This window comes from Heptranchias perlo, unplaced genomic scaffold, assembly GCF_035084215.1.
Source record: "Heptranchias perlo isolate sHepPer1 unplaced genomic scaffold, sHepPer1.hap1 HAP1_SCAFFOLD_59, whole genome shotgun sequence".
Taxonomy (NCBI): domain Eukaryota; kingdom Metazoa; phylum Chordata; class Chondrichthyes; order Hexanchiformes; family Hexanchidae; genus Heptranchias; species Heptranchias perlo.
The window spans coordinates 6132287-6144586 of NW_027139612.1; the positions used below are offsets into that span (position 1 = coordinate 6132287).

The following is a 12300-nucleotide window of genomic DNA, read 5'->3' on the forward strand; positions in this document are numbered from 1 at the left end:
CATCCTCTCTCACACACACACTCACTAATATACAGAGGCATCCTCTCTCTCACACTCACTGATATACAGAGGCATCCTCTCTCTCACACACACTCACTGATATACAGAGGCATCCTCTCTCTCACACACTCACTGATATACAGAGGCATCCTCTCTCTCACACACTCACTCACTGATCTGCAGAGGCATCCTCTCTCTCACACACACACACACACTCACTGATATACAGCGGCATCCTCTCTCTCTCACAAACTCACTGATATACGGGGTCATCGTCTCTCTCACACATTCACTGATATACAGAGGCATCCTCTCCCTCACATTCACTGATGGACAGATAGATCCTCTCTCACACATTCACTGATGGACAGAGACATCCTCGCTCACACATTCACTGATGGACAGAGACATCCTCTCTCACACATTCACTGATGGACAGAGACATCCTCGCTCACACATTCACTGATGGACAGAGATATCCTCGCTCACACATTCACTGATGGACAGAGACATCCTCGCTCACACATTCACTGATGGACAGAGACATCCTCGCTCGCACATTCACTGATGGACAGAGACATCCTCGCTCACACATTCACTGATGGACAGAGACATCCTCTCCCTCACATTCACTGATGGACAGAGACATCCTCGCTCACACATTCACTGATGGACAGAGACATCCTCGCTCACACATTCACTGATGGACAGAGACATCCTCTCTCTCACTCACACATTCACTGATGGACAGAGACATCCTCGCTCACACATTCACTGATGGACAGAGACATCCTCTCTCTCACTCACACATTCACTGATGGACAGAGACATCCTCGCTCACACATTCACTGATGGACAGAGACATCCTCGCTCACACATTCACTGATGGACAGAGACATCCTCGCTCACACATTCACTGATGGACAGAGACATCCTCTCTCTCACTCACACATTCACTGATGGACAGAGACATCCTCGCTCACACATTCACTGATGGACAGAGACATCCTCGCTCACACATTCACTGATGGACAGAGACATCCTCTCTCTCACTCACACATTCACTGATGGACAGAGACATCCTCGCTCACACATTCACTGATGGACAGAGATATCCTCTCTCTCACTCACATATTCACTGATGGACAGAGACATCCTCGCTCACACATTCACTGATGGACAGAGACATCCTCGCTCACACATTCACTGATGGACAGAGATATCCTCTCTCTCACTCACACATTCACTGATGGACAGAGACATCCTCGCTCACACATTCACTGATGGACAGATACATCCTCGCTCACACATTCACTGATGGACAGAGACATCCTCGCTCACACATTCACTGATGGACAGAGACATCCTCGCTCACACATTCACTGATGGACAGAGGCATCCTCGCTCACACATTCACTGATGGACAGAGACATCCTCTCTCTCACTCACACATTCACTGATGGACAGAGACATCCTCTCTCACACATTCACTGATGGACAGAGACATCCTCACTCACACATTCACTGATGGACAGAGACATCCTCGCTCACACATTCACTGATGGACAGAGACATCCTCGCTCACACATTCACTGATGGACAGAGACATCCTCGCTCACACATTCACTGATGGACAGAGACATCCTCGCTCACACATTCACTGATGGACAGAGACATCCTCGCTCACACATTCACTGATGGACAGATACATCCTCGCTCACACATTCACTGATGGACAGAGACATCCTCTCTCTCACTCACACATTCACTGATGGACAGAGACATCCTCTCTCACACATTCACTGATGGACAGAGACATCCTCGCTCACACATTCACTGATGGACAGAGGGATCCTCGCTCACACATTCACTGATGGACAGAGACATCCTCGCTCACACATTCACTGATGGACAGAGACATCCTCGCTCACACATTCACTGATGGACAGAGACATCCTCGCTCACACATTCACTGATGGACAGAGATATCCTCTCTCTCACTCACACATTCACTGATGGACAGAGACATCCTCGCTCACACATTCACTGATGGACAGATACATCCTCGCTCACACATTCACTGATGGACAGAGACATCCTCGCTCACACATTCACTGATGGACAGAGACATCCTCTCTCTCACTCACACATTCACTGATGGACAGAGACATCCTCTCTCACACATTCACTGATGGACAGAGACATCCTCTCTCACACATTCACTGATGGACAGAGATATCCTCTCTCTCACTCACACATTCACTGATGGACAGAGACATCCTCGCTCACACATTCACTGATGGACAGATACATCCTCGCTCACACATTCACTGATGGACAGAGACATCCTCGCTCACACATTCACTGATGGACAGAGACATCCTCTCTCTCACTCACACATTCACTGATGGACAGAGACATCCTCTCTCACACATTCACTGATGGACAGAGACATCCTCGCTCACACATTCACTGATGGACAGAGACATCCTCGCTCACACATTCACTGATGGACAGATACATCCTCGCTCACACATTCACTGATGGACAGAGACATCCTCTCTCTCACTCACACATTCACTGATGGACAGAGACATCCTCTCTCACACATTCACTGATGGACAGAGACATCCTCGCTCACACATTCACTGATGGACAGAGGGATCCTCGCTCACACATTCACTGATGGACAGAGACATCCTCGCTCACACATTCACTGATGGACAGAGACATCCTCGCTCACACATTCACTGATGGACAGAGACATCCTCGCTCACACATTCACTGATGGACAGAGATATCCTCTCTCTCACTCACACATTCACTGATGGACAGAGACATCCTCGCTCACACATTCACTGATGGACAGATACATCCTCGCTCACACATTCACTAATGGACAGAGACATCCTCGCTCACACATTCACTGATGGACAGAGACATCCTCTCTCTCACTCACACATTCACTGATGGACAGAGACATCCTCTCTCACACATTCACTGATGGACAGAGACATCCTCTCTCACACATTCACTGATGGACAGAGATATCCTCTCTCTCACTCACACATTCACTGATGGACAGAGACATCCTCGCTCACACATTCACTGATGGACAGATACATCCTCGCTCACACATTCACTGATGGACAGAGACATCCTCGCTCACACATTCACTGATGGACAGAGACATCCTCTCTCTCACTCACACATTCACTGATGGACAGAGACATCCTCTCTCACACATTCACTGATGGACAGAGACATCCTCTCTCTCACTCACACATTCACTGATGGACAGAGACATCCTCGCTCACACATTCACTGATGGACAGAGACATCCTCTCTCTCACTCACACATTCACTGATGGACAGAGACATCCTCGCTCACACATTCACTGATGGACAGAGACATCCTCTCTCTCACTCACACATTCACTGATGGACAGAGACATCCTCTCTCACACATTCACTGATGGACAGAGACATCCTCTCTCTCACTCACACATTCACTGATGGACAGAGACATCCTCTCTCACACATTCACTGATGGACAGAGACATCCTCTCTCACACATTCACTGATGGACAGAGACATCCTCGCTCACACATTCACTGATGGACAGAGACATCCTCGCTCACACATTCACTGATGGACAGAGACATCCTCGCTCACACATTCACTGATGGACAGAGACATCCTCGCTCACACATTCACTGATGGACAGATACATCCTCGCTCACACATTCACTGATGGACAGAGACATCCTCGCTCACACATTCACTGATGGACAGAGACATCCTCTCTCTCACTCACACATTCACTGATGGACAGAGACATCCTCTCTCACACATTCACTGATGGACAGAGACATCCTCTCTCTCACTCACACATTCACTGATGGACAGAGACATCCTCGCTCACACATTCACTGATGGACAGAGACATCCTCTCTCTCACTCACACATTCACTGATGGACAGAGACATCCTCGCTCACACATTCACTGATGGACAGAGACATCCTCTCTCTCACTCACACATTCACTGATATACAGAGGCATCCTCTCTCTCACATTCACTGATGGACAGAGACATCCTCGCTCACACATTCACTGATGGACAGAGACATCCTCGCTCACACATTCACTGATGGACAGAGACATCCTCGCTCACACATTCACTGATGGACAGAGATATCCTCTCTCACACATTCACTGATGGACAGAGACATCCTCGCTCACACATTCACTGATGGACAGAGACATCCTCTCTCTCACTCACACATTCACTGATGGACAGAGACATCCTCGCTCACACATTCACTGATGGACAGAGACATCCTCTCTCTCACTCACACATTCACTGATGGACAGAGACATCCTCTCTCACACATTCACTGATGGACAGAGACATCCTCTCTCACACATTCACTGATGGACAGAGACATCCTCGCTCACACATTCACTGATGGACAGAGACATCCTCGCTCACACATTCACTGATGGACAGAGACATCCTCTCTCTCACTCACACATTCACTGACAGACCCAAGCACGCACAATCGGTCAGAGGACCTGTACCCTACCCCGTTGGATAGAATCTGCTGAAAAGGGAAACCTCCCCCTCCCGGCCCCCCTATTTGCAGTGCGTGGTTACTGAGATGTCGGTTCGCCTCTAACTGGAGTAAGATGTCCATTGCCAGAATCCGATCCTCGTTCTTGGGACCTACCCAGAGCGTGTCCCACCAGGTTCGTCCTCCAGGAGATAGCTGTAGGGGGATTGGGATGCTCCGGCGAAGGACGACGTTCTCCCCACTTACCCCGCTGATATGTATTTTTTTGATTCCGGTCGGAAAATCTGAGTCGGTTATTGACACCGAGGCTCTCGTGTCTAAAAGAGCAAAATACTGCCGGCCTCCTAACAGTCCGTTTATACATGGGTGGGTGGCCCCCGGTCCTCCAACGGAGGAGACCGGGGTGTCCTATCCGTGATGAGGGGAATATGGGAGGAGGAGAGTCCGCAGTCCCTTCAATTCCCTGTCGGATAAGCCCCCTTTTGGCGGTCTCTGCGACCCCTGAGTGGTCCCCCGGGGCCCCTGTCCTTCCCTTCCCCATTTGCTACGCCTCCAGCTGGCTTTCCTCGGACAGGGGCCATGGCTTTCACCTCCCCATTTCCAGGTTGTACCGGTGCCGAAGGGCAGATACGGTTGTATTCGGCGGGGGGGCACTCGGGCTGCGGTGTTTTGTGCTGCTGCTGAACCTCCATTGTCTTTACAATCCTCACCCCCCCCCCCAATCCTTTAAATCCTCTAACTCCTCCATTGCTGGCACTTCCAGATCCAAAAGAGTGCTGACTCGAGCTTTCGCCTCCTGTACAGGTCTCAAAAGGTCCTGGAGAGGAGACGGCCTCCCCCATTTGTCCACGATTAAAGGTCCTGTCTGATCTGCCCAACTAGCGAGCAGAACAGTACCATAATGAGCTTGTTTAGAAGCCTTCTGCCCTGCCCACCACTTTATTTGATCATCCACTGGACTCGTCTCCTTCCATCCGTTCCTGATCATTTCACTTTGATATTTTAAAGTAGCCTCTTCGACTCGTTTTACAACAGCAACGCTGGTGGGCATAGGCGGGACGTCCGGAGGAAGGGGTTTCCCCTCGTTACTCATGTCATTCATTATGTATATCCTTATGCTCTATCTTATACTTTAATTTATTTTACTCTAATCTTATACTTTAATCGGCACAAACGGATCACCTTATACTCTAATTGATACACACTCACTAGTCATGGGATCACAATCCTGTGATGGTTGTAGTTCCCGACACCTACTTAATCCTGGCCGTCACGTGGGACTACGTCCTCTTAATTCAGGCTCAGGCTCGGTGTTTGAGATAAACCACCACCCTTGTCCATGTTGATCACCATGTGACTCTCAAAATCCAATCTTATACTGTATCGGAATAACAGCATAAACTTGTACTATAAGTAAACAAACACTTATACTCTATCTTATAAACCTACAGGTCTAGTCAATTCCATCAATCCGTGGTCTCCGTGAGGAATTTTACTTCATGGATAATTTTAATACTGTGGCAAGTGCCATTGCCAATCCTGTCTCCAATGATGAGCCGAGCCCCTACCATAGGTACCGGCCTCACCCTCGAGGGCTTTATGCAGGGGCACCCCCTGTCTCGAGCACAGGGCTAACCTGTCTCACGATACTACCACGTCCCCTCCAATACAGGATCCGTTAGCCTACCTGCAGCGCAGTATGCCACTTCTGACACCAACTGTTAGACTCATGTTGGTCTGATATCAGCTCTTAGCCCAGACACCTGATTCCAATACATTCAGCACAGAGAATAATCCAGTAACAATGCCAGGGTTGGATAAACAGAGTTCACTACAGATGTAACGCAATTGCTAAAAGACCATTCGCTTTGAAGTTAAGGACATACCATTATTCAATAATATTCAGTACAGGGAATAATCGAGTAAAAACACCAGGGTTGGATATACAGCGTCCATTACAGATAAAATGCAGCACCTACAAGACCGAAAGAGCAGACGTTTAAAATATTCCATCATTCAATTGATAGAACATGGTGGGAGAAAAATAATTAGCCAAGTACAGCAGCACAGTTGACACCAAATTACAATATTCACAGATGAGATAACGGCTTACCTGGAACTCCAATGGCTGCAAGAACAGGATAGTAAATACGTTCGATCTGATACATTACTGAATATCCCATTTCTGTGAGAAGCAGTGACTTCTGGTGATCTGAAAACCGCAGCTTCGGCAGGCACTCTGAGCTGATACATTGCAACGAGCCTGATTTATACAGTGGATCGATCTCCACTGACACGGTTATACCCCTGATCATTCCTATTAGTTACAGTCAGTTTAACAAACATATTAGATCAGCAGCTTTGGCTCCAATGTAAATGATGACGAGAACATATCACAAACATCTCAAAATCGAGGACATTATCTTGATGAGACCCCTCTCAGGAATAAATTTAAAAGCTGTGATCAGAATGGACTGATCCAACAACAATGAGCGGCTCCATTTAAAGTTTTCATATAAATGTATTGACCATGTTCACTCCTGGAGATTCATTTATAAATTTTACCAATTTTACTGCGTGTTCATTGAATCCAAGGACAGAAGCAGATCCGTTTCACTCTGTTCCTGCAGTTTCCCAGTTAAAATATGAATTGTGAGTCTCTGACACGAGGAGAGTTAAAGGGCAGGTTGAGGATTGCAGCCTAGAAATGACTGTGGGTAATATTAGGGGTGAGACACTGAACGAGCCCCATTGACATTCCTCTCTACGCTATTTTACTGCAGATGTTTACCCGTTTATTCTACATTGGTTAACGGCTCCAGTAAAATTGGTCCCGTGTAACCTCGAGCTGAGCACATGACCCGATTTGACCTTCATCGCAATGGCCCCCAGATTCCCTCACTCATCTCCATTTCTTCCTCAGCCCATTGCCCTTGAAACCCTCATCAATGCCTCTGTCCCCTCCAGACTCCATTCCTCTAGTTCACTCCTGGCTGGCTACCTTCCAACCAGCACCAAGTCCCGCACTGACCCTCACTGACTCCCAGTTTCGGATCGCCTAATATTTAACATCTTCATCCTGGGATTTAAATCCCTCATGGCCCACCCCTCCCCATCTCCGCCCTCTACTCCACACCTATCGGACTCTCACCCGTGAACTCCTCATTCATCGATCACTGGACTCTTTTGCTGGGACTCCCCTCGCTTGGTTCCACTCACCTATCTGATCAGATCCAGGAGAAGCTTCTCTTCCCACCCTATCACCGTTATCTCTGATGTTTCTAAAGGTTCAATCCTTGGCTCCCTCCTCTTCCTCATCTACATGCTGCCCTTTGGTGACACAGTCCACTGACATGGACCAGCTTTCAGATGGACGCTGACAAAACCACCGCCTCTCTTGACCCGTCCAATGTCTTTGTGTTGTCAGAGCGATATTCTGTTTTAGATGAGCCACAATTTCATCCAGTTAAAAATGGGGAAGACATGATCATTGACCCCACAATCTCCACATCCTTGCCACGAATTCCATCCCCTCCCCTCTTTTTTTGATTAATGACTGCCTCACCAATCACCCAAGTCCTTACTGACCTGCATGGGCTTCCAGTCTCCTAAGCCTGCAGTTTATTTTTATTCTTTCTTACACTTAAATCCACCAGAGCCGCGACCCCAGCCCCCCAATCTCTGTAATCTCCTCCAGCTCCACAGCCCCTCCCAAACACTCAGCTCCTCAACCTCTGGCCGCTTGTGCACTCGCCGTCCATTTGCCCTACTTTTGACAGCCGTGCCTTCAGCCATATCCACGCTCCAGAATTCCCTCCCTATCACCCTTCATCTCCAAGGCCTTGACATCCTGCCTAAAGTGTGGTGGCCAGAATTGTGGACAATACTCCAGCTGAGAGCTAACCAATAATTGTAATGGTTCAGCGTGACTTCCTTGTGTTTGTATCCAATGCCCCTCTTTACAAAGCCAAGTGTCCTATTCATTTCCTTAACCGCCTTATCTACTTGCCCTGACGCCTTCAAGATTTGTGAATATGCGCCCCCAGGTCCCTCTGCTCTTCCACCCCCTCAAAATAGTAACATTTAGATTCTACTGCGTCAACATGTGGTTCCTCCAAAACTGAATCAATTCACACTTATCCGCATTAAGTTGCAACTGCCATGTGTCTAAAATTTCGTCAGTCTGCCTATGTCCTCCTGAAGTCTGCTACTATCCTGATCGCTATTCATGTTTCAAATTTTGGATACAATTGTGAAAAGATCTCCTTGGACTCGCCCCACCTTAAAACACAAGGACAGGCAAGACTTTCGTTACCTCGAGAAAAATGTAATGCTCGGCACAAGATAGCATTCAATGGAAGAGTGCATGCACCGTATCAATCGTTCCGAACCCAGGGCTGGATTGCGGGTCCAGTGAGAGATTATTCCACTTTGATAGATTGGAGAGCACCTGGGACAAGAGTCTAGACAACACAGAGGTAGGAATAGACTGGATGTTAGGCGGTTCTTCTTTTCCCAGTGAGTGCTGAGCCTCTGGATTGCGTTGCTGGCTGGTGTGGTGGGCGCTGACTCTCTGTCTGCCTTCTCCAGGGAGCTGGACCGGTTTTTGGGCTGGGGCAGAGGTCACAACATAGAAAAGATAAGAGGATTTACAGTTAACGTACGTACCATCCTTGTGATCTACTGGAATGGTTTCGATCACCTGGGGGTGGGGGGAGGGGAGGAATGTTCAATGGTATTCAATCCCTTAAAGGGCCTGGATTCTTTCAGGATCTTTGCCTCTCCCAGGAGATTCCATGGCTCCGGGCGTGGGGAGGGGGAGTAAATTTCAGTAATGATACTCCAGCCATCACGAGTGAGGGGCAGGCTTGATGGACCAGCTGGTCTTTTACTGCCCATTATCTCGGTTTGTTCGTCCACATCCCCATCTCGTCAAGGTGTTTTGACTGAAGCGATCTTCACACAATCCCACACCTGGGGCATGTCCTGCGTCTGTCCTTAGTGAAACCAGACTCAATGTCTCTGCGTCTCACGTTATTCTCCTCTGAAGCTCAAGGGCTCGAAATATTCGTGCAGGCCTCTACTGCAATGTGTCTGGGAATTTCTAGTCCCGTCTAACCGTCCGCTGGGGGACTACGCGGCTGTTGTCTGCTTGGACCACAAGAGGAGATGATTTTAAGCCCAGTAAATCATTGGGTGGCCTTAAGACAGTAAACACTCAGTCCTTCTATCCTTGGTTATAGATCTATTGGATCCGGGGTTGTAGCTCGGTGGGATAGCGCCTGATTTATTATGTATATATTTCTGGGTTCAATATCGAACACCTCCAACATTTCTTTCACCAGATTGTCCCACGAAAAGACGAATCGTGTTTTCAGAGGGAAGCGAGTTCCAACTTTTGAGGCAAGCATTCAATTGTCCAGGAGCAGGACTTCCTCTCATGGTCCCCTCAGCAGCTCAGCTCATAGCAGCTGCCGACTGACCGGAATTCAAAATTTGAAACCTAAAGTGCTTGGGGATAGATCCCAAGAGATCATACACGCGAAGCATGCGGTCTATCACTGAGCTACATCACCAGATACTAACGTCCTCTAACCAAGAATAAAAGGATTGAGTACCTCACTTTCCTAAGGCCACCCGAGGTTTTACTGGACTGAAAAGCATCTCCTTTTTTAATCATTGGAGACAACTATACCTGAGGTTTGCGGACGTGATGCACCTGTGGGTGAACAGAAGAAACCAGGTCTCGCCACTCAGAGAAATGAGAAAGTGAGCGTTGAGAAGAAAGTCTGAGAGAGGGGGAGAGTCTCCTCGGGCTGTGTGGACCATTATTTCTGATTCAGGTCGCCGTTCTTCGAACGCTCTCGTTATCTGTCACGAGACTGACGGTTGGACGGGACTGGAAATGCTCAGGAACATTGTAGCAGAGGCCGGCAGGAATATTTCGAGTTCTTGAGCTTCAGAGGAGGGCAAGGTGAGGCACAGAGAGCATTGAGTCTCATTTCACTATAGACGGACGCAGGGCCTGCCCCAGGTGAGGGTTTGTGTTTAAAGATCACTTCACTTAAAACACCTTGACGATCTGGGTTTCCAGACGGACATGACGGGCAGGAAAATACCAGTTGGTTCATCAATCCTGCCCCACATGACCGGAGCATCGTGACTGGACACTTCCTACACATACCACCCGCCCCACCCACCGGAAACATGGAATCTCCTGGGAGCGGTTAGAAGCCAGAAAAACAATTAAAGGTCAATGAGGAAGGGAATTTCTGGGAAATTCCTCCTCGACTCCCTCAGGCGATCGAATCGAGTTCAGTGGATCGCATTGACCATGCATAAGTTAACTGTAAAACCACTCACCTTCTATATGATGCGATCTCTGCCCCAGTGAAGAACCGGTCCAGATCCCTCGAGAAGGCAGAGAGAGAGTCAGCACCAACCACATCAGCCGGTAATGCATTCCAGATGCTCAGTACTCTCTGGGAAAAGAAGAACCTCCCAACATCCAGACTATTCTTACCTCTGTGTGGTCTAAACTCCTGTCCGCTGCTCCTCCCCAATCTGTGAAACTGGAAATAATCTATTTCTTCACTCAGAGAGTGGTGAACCTGTGGAATTCTTCACCATAGAAGGCTGTGGAGGCCAAGTCACTGAATATAGTTAAGAAGGAGTTAGATAGATTTGTAGACACAGATGGCTTCAAGCGGTATTGGGAGAGAGCGGGATGATGGTGTTGAGATAGAGGATCAGCCATGATCATATTGAATGGCGGAGCAGGCTCGAAGGGCCGACTCGTGCTCCTATTTTCTGTTTCTCTCACTGGGCAGGCTATCCAGCCCAAGGATGGGAGCCATTTAAAAGGTGCGTGTGTGCTTGCATTGAATCGTATCGTGTGCAGAGCGTTAGGATTTCCTCGAGGTAAACAAACTCTTGCCTGCCCTTATGTGGAAAGGTGAGGTGAGGAAAAGAGGATCTTTTCAAAATTCGAAACATAACGCATTTGGAGATGCCAGGGATTGAACCCGGGACCTCATACATGCAAAGCATGCGCTCTACCACTGAGCTACATCCCCATGGACAAATAAGTGCCACTTTAGAAATAAACTAGTGGGCTTTCGGCTCCCTCTCTCCCAGACAACGCGATGCCTTATCGTTCCACACGCTCACAATGTTCAACCTCTGCTTCAGTTCACGGGGTTTCTGCTCCTCTTTACTTTAAAATTACTTTAAACTTTCCAAAAAAAGTCTGCGGAAATAGATAATACAATTGCTAATCATCGGTGACTAGGCTGAAATCCAACCATGAATCATAAAGTGAGATGGAAGAAAGACAGAGCATCAAACAGGAATAAGAGTTGGGACTGCCCGCACCACAATGCACCGTCACACATTCCCGTCAGTCGGCGGCTGCTATGAGCTGAGCTGCTGAGGGGACCGTGAGATGAAGTCCTGCTCCGGGACAATTTAATGCTTGTGGAACCTCAGAAGTTGGCACTCGCTGCGCTCAGAAAGCGTCATTCAAATTTCCGTGCTCAATTCTGGTGAAAAAACAAATATGGAGATACTGGGATTTGAATCCAGGACCTCATACATGCGAAACATGCGCTTCACCACTGAGCCACATCCCCAGATTACACAGACCTCAAACCAATGAAAGAAGAACTGATTGTTCTCATTTTATGAGGCCACCCATGGTGGGTGTGCCCAGTTTCAGATTATTTC

The 12300-nt window shown here is 48.2% G+C and overlaps 1 non-coding gene across 1 annotated transcript; it reads right to left on the minus strand.

Annotated features, from left to right (window-relative positions):
- Positions 1–11579: 11579 nt before the first annotated feature.
- Positions 11580–11651, minus strand: trnaa-ugc (transfer RNA alanine (anticodon UGC)). The gene has a single exon. It is a non-coding gene; the product is annotated as a tRNA-Ala (tRNA).
- Positions 11652–12300: the final 649 nt, after the last annotated feature.